We start from the raw sequence: 9,106 nt of genomic DNA, 5'->3' as shown, positions 1-9,106 counted from the left end.
GCTTTGTAATATTTTGATGCTTTGGATTTTGTTAAGGCTTGCTTTATGGCCTAATATGTGGTCTATTCTGGAGAATGTACCATGTGCCTTGGAAAAGACAGTACACTTGTCTGCTGTTGGGTAGAGTGCTCGTTATATGTCCATGAGATCAATTTAGTTGATTGTAGCATTTAGATCTTCCGTGTCTTTATTGAGCTTCTTTCTGTATGTTCTGTCCTTCACTGAAAGTGGTGTTTTGAAGTCTCCTACTATTATTGTGGAGCTGTATGTCACTCTTTTCAATGCTTTTAGAGTTTGTTTTATGTATTTGGGAGCCCTATTGTTGGATTTGTGGATACTTATTATAGTTATGTCCTGCTGGTGTATTGACTGTTTAATCATTATATAGTGTCCTTCCTTATCCTTTGAGGTAGATTTTGCTTTAAAGTCTATTTTGTCAGAGATTAATATTGCCACTCTTGCTCTTTTTTTAGTGTTGTTTGCTTGATATATTTTTTTCCATCCTTTGAGTTTTAGTTTCTGCCTTTAAGTCTAAGGTGTGTCTGTCATAGGCAACATATAGACAGATCATGTTTTTTTAATCCATTCTACCACTCTCTGTTTATTGGTGCATTTAGTCCATTTACATTCATCGTAATTATTGATAGGTATGAGTTTAGTGCTGTCATTTTGATGTCTTTTTTGTGTGTTGTTGACAGTTTCTTTGTTGCACTTAATTTTCTGTGCGGAGTTATTTTTCTTTATGTATTTTCTTTTCATCTTTTTCACTGTTGTTGATTTTGTATTTGCTGAGTCTTTATATTTTTCTTGTTTTTTATTTGGATGTGTAGAATTGTTAGTTTCCTTTGGGGTTACCTTAGTATTTACCCCTATTTTTCTAAGTTTAAACCAGTCTTTTGTTTCTTTATATCACCTTGATTTTCTCTCCATATGAAAAATCTACATCTACATACCAAAAACAAGTGGTTGACGTTCAACCATTTCAAGTGGTAGTATATGATCAGGAACCAATGGTAATGAATGAAGTAGTTCAATCTGCAGTGAAGGAATTGGTGAAAAACTGGGCTCCAGGAATTGACGGAATACCAATTCAGATGTTTCAACTAACGGATGCATCACTGGAAGTGCTCACTTGTCTATGCCAAGAAATTTGGAAGACAGCTACCTGACAAACAGACTGGAAGAGATCCATATTTATGCCTATTCCCAAGAAAGGTGATCTAATCAAATGTGGAAATTTTTGAACAATATTAATATCACACACAAGTAAAATTCTGCTAAAGGTCATTCAAAAGCGGCTGCAGCAGTATGTCGACAGGGAACTGCCAGAAATTTGGTCTGATTCAGAATATAACATGGAATGAGGGATATCATTGGTGATGTCAGATGGATCCTGGCTGAAAGCACAGAATACCAGAAAGATGTTCACCTGTTTTATAGACTATGCAAAGGCATTCGATTGTGTAGATCATATCGTGGACTGCCAAAAGAACGAACAAATCTGTCTTGGAGAAAGTACAACCAGAATGCTCCTTAGTAGGAAGGATGGCGAGACTACGTGTTACATACTTTGGACATGTTTCAGGAGGGATCAGTCCCTGGAGAAGGACATCACACTTGGTAAAGTACAGGGTCAGCAAAAAAGAGGAAGACTCTCAACAAGTTGGATTGACACTGGCTGTAACAATGGGCTCAAGCATAACAATGATTGTGAGAGCATGGCGCAGTACTGGGCAGTGTTTTGTTCTGTAGTGTATAGGGTTGTTATGAGTTGAAACCAACTTGACGTCACCTAACAAGAACAACAACATTTTTTAGTCCCTCTTTTTTGTTTTAATGTTGTCATCTTTTACATATTGACGTCTCTGTTTCCCTATTTCCAGTGTTTTAGCTTTGATTTATTTTTGTGACTTCCCTATCTGGGTTGATATCTGGTTGTTCTGTCCTGTGTTCTATTCTTGGATTGTTATCTGATGTTATTGATTTTCTAACTGGAGGACTCCCTTTAGTATTTCTTGTAATTTTGTTTTTGTTTTTGCAAATTCATTAAATTTTGCCATCGTATTTGAGAGACAGTTTTGCTGGATGTATAATTCCTAGCTCTCAATTTTTTTCCTTCAAGGCTTTATATATATCATCCCTTTGCCTTCTTGCCTGCATGGTTTCTGCTGAGTAGTTCCAGCTTAGTCTTACTGACTCTCCTTTGTAGATGACTTTTCGTTCATTCCTAGCCTCTCTTAAAATTCTCGCTTTATCTTTGGTTTTGGCAAGTTTGATTATAATATGTCTTGGTGACTTTCTTTGGGGATCTGCCGCATGTGGGGTTTGATGAGCATCTTGGACAGATGTCTTCTCATCTTTCATGATATCAGGGAAGTTTCCTGCCAACAAAATCTTCCACAATTCTGTCTGTATTTTCTGTTATTCCCCCCTGTTCTGGTACTCCAATCACTTGTAAGTTATTCCTCTTGATAGAGTCCCACATAATTCTTAGGGTTTCTTCATGTTTTAAATTCTTTTTTCTAATTTTTCCTCAAATAGTTTGGTGTCAAGTGCTTTATCTTCAATCTCACTAATTTAGACTTCCATTGCCTCAATTCTGCTCCTATGACTTTCTATTGAGTTGTCTGATTCTGAAATTTTGTTGTTAATGTTCTGGATTTCTGTTTTCTTTCTCTATGGGTTCTTGCAGCCTGTTGAATTTGTCATTCTGCTCTTGTATAACCTTAAATTCCTCTATTGCTTTATCTGTGTGTTCCTTGGCTTTTTCTGCATTTTGCCTGACTCCTTCCTGATTTGTTGAAGAGCTCTGTATATTAATCTTTTGAATTCTACCTCCGGTAATACCTAGAAATTGTCTTCCTCTGGAAAGTTTTTGGATTCTTTGTTTTGGTGGCTTGCTGAAGCCATCATGGTCTGCCTCTTTATGTGGTTTGATATTGGCTGTTGTCTCCAAGCCATAAATAAGTTATTATGTTTATTTACTGTGTCCTAGCTTCTTGTTTTGTTATGCCCAAATAGGCTGGTCGTGTGAGCTAGTTTGATTATTGGTGCCTTGGAAGCTCCCTCATTCTGTCACCAGGTGGTTAGAGCTGTTACTAGATATGCAAACCCTGGAGTCTGTTTACTTTTCTGTATGGATTCAGCTCAGGTGTCCAGGTAGTCAGTCAGCAAGTGTGTGGTGCGGGCTGTAACCTACATTCCTAGATGTGCAGGGGTGATTGGAGCAGGCACAGGTATCTGACTGCAGTAGGGGTCATGCACTGGGCAAGGCAGGGGGCTGACAGCTGCCCCAGAGTGTCTGGGGGAAAAGCGTGTCCCTGTTCCCTAGAGCATGTAGGTGGATGCGTTTTGCAGCCAACTATGGACACCCAGTGCTGTTGGTTGTAAGGACTGGGGGGCACCACTTATTCTTGTACCTCTGTCACAGGTGGCTAGGTGGTATGGGTGGAGCAACCAGTCCTCAGGCCCCTGATGTGTGTAGGGAGGACCCTACTTAGTGGGCAGAGTGGTGTCAAGTGTCACGATTCTGCCACTCTACCTTATAGCTGACACAGTTGAAAATAGGCTTCAGGTACATACGTTGTACTGTGCTAATGAGGTCCTGTGCTGTTGAAATGGGTCCGTACAGGTCTCTGCAGGGGTGAAAGGCATTCAAAGTCTGTGGACCCCTTATGCCTGTGCCTTGGCTAAGAGGCTTTGCCCACCCTGAGTTCCCAGCTTAGGGGAGGTGGAAGATTATTTTTTCCTGTTTGTTAGCTTTGTTCCCTCTCCAAAGACAGGAGAATGACTCAGGGTGTACAATGGGTGCTACTTCCAACCCAGGGGTCACAGCAATTGCTGAAGCTGACCCGGGACCCAGTGCAGAGTGGGGAGAGGGCTGGTAAATGGGAGAGAGGTCTTCCCAAAGGGTGTGTTTTTTGATCTGCACAATAGGTTAGATGCAAGTACTTATATTTTGCCAATTGAGTGCCGCTTTTCACCAGATTTGGAGGCTTGAGTAGACTCTTCGCCACTTGGTCTCTCCCAAGCGGTGTGGAAAACGCATCCCAAGTGCCACTGCTTGCCTCACCACACACGCCAGCTGATCTAGCTTTCAGGGTGCCAGTTCCCACCGGTTCAAGTCTGGCAACTCCTTGCTACTTTTGAACCATTTCTCCCTCCCCCTGCTGCTCAGTCTGATTCCTCAACTTTGCCTTACATGTTCAGGGCTCCTCAATTGTCATATATAATCAATTCACTTGTTTTTTCGGGTCTTTGTTGACAGAGGGACCACAGGAAGCATCTGACTACTCCACCATCTTGGCCTCGCTTCCTAGGTCATGTTTTTTTTTTTTTTAATCCGTTCTGCCACTCTGTCTCTTTACTGATACATTTAGACCATTTACATTCAGTATAATTATTGATAGGCATGAGTTTACTGCTGTCATTTGTTGTAGTTTGTTTTTTTTTAATGCTGTTGATTTCTTTGTTCCGTTTTATTTTCTGTCCTGGGTTCTTTTTATATATGTATTTTTTTTCAACTGTTTCATTATTGTTAATTTTATATTTGCTGAGTCTTTATGTTTTTCTGTTTTATTTTGATGAGTGGATTTTTTGTCAGCTTCTTTTGTGGTCACCTTGAAATTTAAACCTTCATTTTTCTAACTTTAAACCAGTCTTTTATTTCTTAATATCATCTTGACTTCCTCTCCATATGGAAGTCCTATGACTATACTGTTCCCTCGTTTTTGTTTTGACGTTGTTATCATTTACATATTGACATCTCTGGTTCCCTATTTTTAGTCTTTTAGCTTTGTTTTGTTTTTGTGAATTTCCTGTCTTGGTTGGTATCTGGTTGATCTGTCCTGTGTCCTAGTCTTGGATTGTTGTCTGATGTTGATTCTCTAACTGGAGGACTCCCTTTAATATTTCTTGTAATTTGGTCTGGTTTTTACATATTCCCTTAATTTCTGTTTTTTTCTGGAATTGATCTAATTTCACCATCATATCTGAGAGAAAATTTTGTTTGAGATATAATTCTTGGCTGGCAATTTTTTTTTCCTTCAAGGCTTTATATATGTCATCTCATTGCCTTCTTTCCTGCATGGTTTCTGCTGAGTAATCCGAGTTTAGTCTGTTTGTTCTACTTTGTTGGTGAATTTTTGTTTGTCCCACCCACTCTCGGGATTCTTTCTTTGTCTTTGGTTTTGGCAAGTTTGATTATGATATGTGTTGGTGACTTTTGGGGTTTTTTATTCTGTATGGGGTTCATTGAGCTTCTTGAATAGATATCTTCTCATCTTTCATGATATTAGGGAAGTTTTCTGCCAGCAAATCCTTGACAATTCTGTGTTATCTATTATCCTCTCTGTTCTGATTCTCTAATTACTTGTAGGTTTTTCCTCCTGATAGTATCCCACATAATTCTGAGACCTTCTTCATTTTTCTTCCTTCTTTTTCCGATTTTTCTCAAACAAATTTGTGTCAAGGGATTTATCTTCAATCTTAACTAATTATGGCTTCCATTGTCTCAATTCTGCTCCTGTGACCTTCTATTGAGTTGTTTAATTCTGAAATTTTACTGTTAATCTTTTGTATTTCTAGCTTCTCTTTTTGTATGGTTTCTAGCACCAGTTTATTCTGTCATTTTGTTCTTGTATTGTTTTTCTGAATTCTTCAATTACTTTGTCTGCATTTTTCTTGATTTCGTCTTTGTTTTGCCTGATCTCCTTCTTGATCTGGTGGGGAGTTCTGTATATTAGTCTTTTGAATTCTTTGTCAGGTAGCTCCATTGCCTTATCTTCCTCTGAAAGGTTTTATGGTTCTTGATTTTAGGCACTTGCAGCAGCCATCTTGTCCTTCTTTTTCTTTTTTTGTATTTATTTTTTTTATTGTACTTTAAATGAAGGTTTACAGAACAAACTAGCTTCTCATCAAACATTTAGTACATACATTGTTTTATGACATTGGTTAACAACCCCAGGGCAAGTCAGTACTCTCCCTTCTCGACCTTGGGCTCCCTATTATCAACTTTCCTGTCCCCCTGCCTTCTAGTCCTTGCCCCTGGGCTGGTGTTCCCCTTTAGTCTCTTTTTGTCCTATGGGTCTGTCTAATTGGCTAAAAGGTGAACCTCCAGAGTGACTTCATTAATGAGCTAAAAGAGTGTCCAGGGTCCATACTCTTGGAGTTTCTCCAGTCTCTGTCAGGCCAGTAAGTCTGGTCTTTTTTTGTGAGTTAGAATTTTGTTCTACATTTTTCTCCAGGTCTGTCCAGGAACCTCTATTGTCATACCTGTCAGAGCAGTCTGATGGTAGCTGGGCACCATCTAGTTGTACTGGACTCAGTCTGGTGGAGGCTGTGGTAGTTGTGGTCCATTAGTCCTCTGGACTAATCTTTCCCTTATGTTTCTAATTTTCTTCATTTTCCCTTACTCCTGAAGGGGTGAGACCAGTGGAGTATCTTAGATGGCCACTCAGAGGCTTTTAAGACCCCAGACACTACTCACCAAAGTAGAATGTAGAACATTTTCTTTATAAATTATGTTATGCCAGTTGAGCTAGATGTTCACTGAAACCATGGTCCCCACAACTCTTCGCCCAGTAATTCGGTTCCTAAGATTATTTGGATTTGTCCATGGAGCATCCATGACCTTATTCCGAGCAAATTGTGCTGGCTTCCCCAGTATTATGTACTGTCTTACCCTTTACCAAAGTTAACCACTTATCTATTGTCTATTTAGTGTTTTTGCTTCTCCACCCCTCCCCTCTCTTGTAACCATCAAAGATTATTTCTTTCTGTGTGTAAATCTTTTCATGAGTTTTTATGGTAGCGGTCTCATACAATAGTTGTCCTTTTGTGATTGACTTATTTCACTTAGCATAACGCTCTCCAGATTCATCCATGTTGTGAGATGCTTTGATGATTCATCATTGTTCTTTATGGTTCAGTAGTATTCCATTGTGTGTATGTACCATAGTTTATCTGTTCATCTGTTGATGGGCATCTTGGTTGTTTCCATCTTTTTGCTATTGTGAACTGTGCTGCAGTGAACATGGGTGTGCATATGTCTATTCATGTGATGGCTCTTATTTCTCTAGGATATATTCCTAGGAATGGGATTGCTGGATCATATGGTATTTCTATTTCAAGCTTTCTAAGGAAGCACCATATCATTTCCCAAAATGGTTGTATCATTTTGCATTCCCACCAGCATTGCATAAGAGTTCCGATCTCCCCGTGGCCTCTCCAACATTTGTTATTTTCTGGTTTTTTGATTCGTGCCAGTAATGCTGGAGTGAGATGGTATCTCACTGTGATTTTGACTGGCATTTTTCTAATGGCTAGTGATTGTGAGCATTTCCTCATGTGTCTGTTAGCTGCTTGAATGTCTTCTTTGGTGAAGTGTCTCTTCATTTCCTTTGCCCATTTTTTTAATTGGATTATTTGTCTTTTTGCTGTAGAGGTGTTGGATTTTCCTGTAGATTTTAGAGATTAGACTTTTGTTTGATTTGTAATAACCAAAATATTTTTCTCAGTCTGTAGGTTGTCTTTTTACTCTTTGGATGAGCCTAAGTGTTTAATTTTTAGAAGATCCCAGTTATCTAGCTTGTCTTCTGAAGTTTTTGTGTTGTTAGTTATGGTTGGTATACTGTTAATGCCGTGTATTAGGGCCTCTAGTGTTGATTGTAATTTTTCTTCTATGATCTTTATAGTTTTTGGTTTTATATTTAGGTCTTTGATCCATTTTGGTTTAATTCTTTTGTATGTTGTGTAGTGTGGGTCCTGTTTCAGTTTTTTTTTTTTTTTTTTGCAGATGGACATCCAATTTTGCCAGCACTGTTTGCTAAAAAGACTGTCTTTTCCCTGTTTGATGGACTTTGGGCCCTTGTCAAAGATCAGGTGACCGTAGGTGGATGGATTTACATCTTGATTATCAATTCTGTTCTGTTGGTCAATGTATCCGTCATTGTACCAGTACCAGGCTGTTTTTACTACTGTAGCTGTATAGTAGGTTTTGAAATCAGATAGTGTGAGTCCTCCTACTTTATTCTTCTTCTTCAATAATGCTTTACTTTTCCAGGGCCTCGTCTCTTTCCATATAAAATTAATGTTTTTTTTTTCCATTTCTTTAAAGAATGTTGTTGGTATTTGGATCGGAATTGCATTGTATTTGTAGATTGCTTTGGGTAGAATTGTCATTTTCACTATGTTGAATTTACCTATCTAGATCGTGGTACGTTTTTCCATTTATGTAGATCTCTTTTGGTTTCTTGCAGTAGTGTTTTGTAGTTGTATAGATCTTTTATATCCCTGGTTAGATTGATTCATAAGTATTTTATTTTTTTAGGGGCTCTTATAAATGGTATTGTTTTCCTGATTTCCTTTTCATTGTTCTCTTTGTTGGTGTATAGGAATCTAACTGATTTTTGTATGTTTACTTTGTATCCTCCTTCTCTGCTGTATCTTTCTATTAGTTTCATTAGTTTTCTCATAGAGTCTTTTGGGTTTTCTCTATATAGTATCATATCGTCTGCAGATAGGGACAGTTTAACTTCTTCATTACCAGTTTGGATGCCTTTATTTCTTTTTCTTGCCTTATTGCTCTAGCTAGGACTTCCAGCGCAGTGGTAAATAAGAGTGGTGATAAAGGGCATCCTTGTCTTGTTCCTGTTCTCAAGGGGAATGTTTCAGCTTCTCTCCATTAAGAATGATGTTGACCATTGGTGTTTGTATAGATGCCCTTTATTATGTTGAGGAATTTCCCTTCTATACCTGTTTTATTGAGAGTTTTTATCAGAAATAGATGTTGTACTTTGTCGAACGCCTTTTCTGCATCGATTGAGATGATCATGGGATTATTTTATTTTATTTTATTTACGTGGCGGATTACATTCATTGATTTTCTAATGTTGAACCATCCTTGCATACATGGTATGAATCCTACTTGGTAGTGGTGTATTATTTTTTTGATATGATGCTGAATTCTATTGGCTTGAATTTTGTTGAGAATTTTTGCAACTATATTCATGAGAGATATTGGTCTGTAATTTCCTTTTTTTGTGGTGTCTTTGCCTAGTGTTGGTATCAAGGTTATTCTGGCTTCATAGAATGAATTTGGAAGTAT

This window comes from Trichechus manatus, unplaced genomic scaffold, assembly GCF_000243295.1.
Source record: "Trichechus manatus latirostris isolate Lorelei unplaced genomic scaffold, TriManLat1.0 scaffold00052, whole genome shotgun sequence".
Taxonomy (NCBI): Eukaryota; Metazoa; Chordata; class Mammalia; order Sirenia; family Trichechidae; genus Trichechus; species Trichechus manatus.
The sequence above is the reverse complement of the archived record's forward strand: the minus strand, read 5'-3'. Positions refer to the sequence as shown.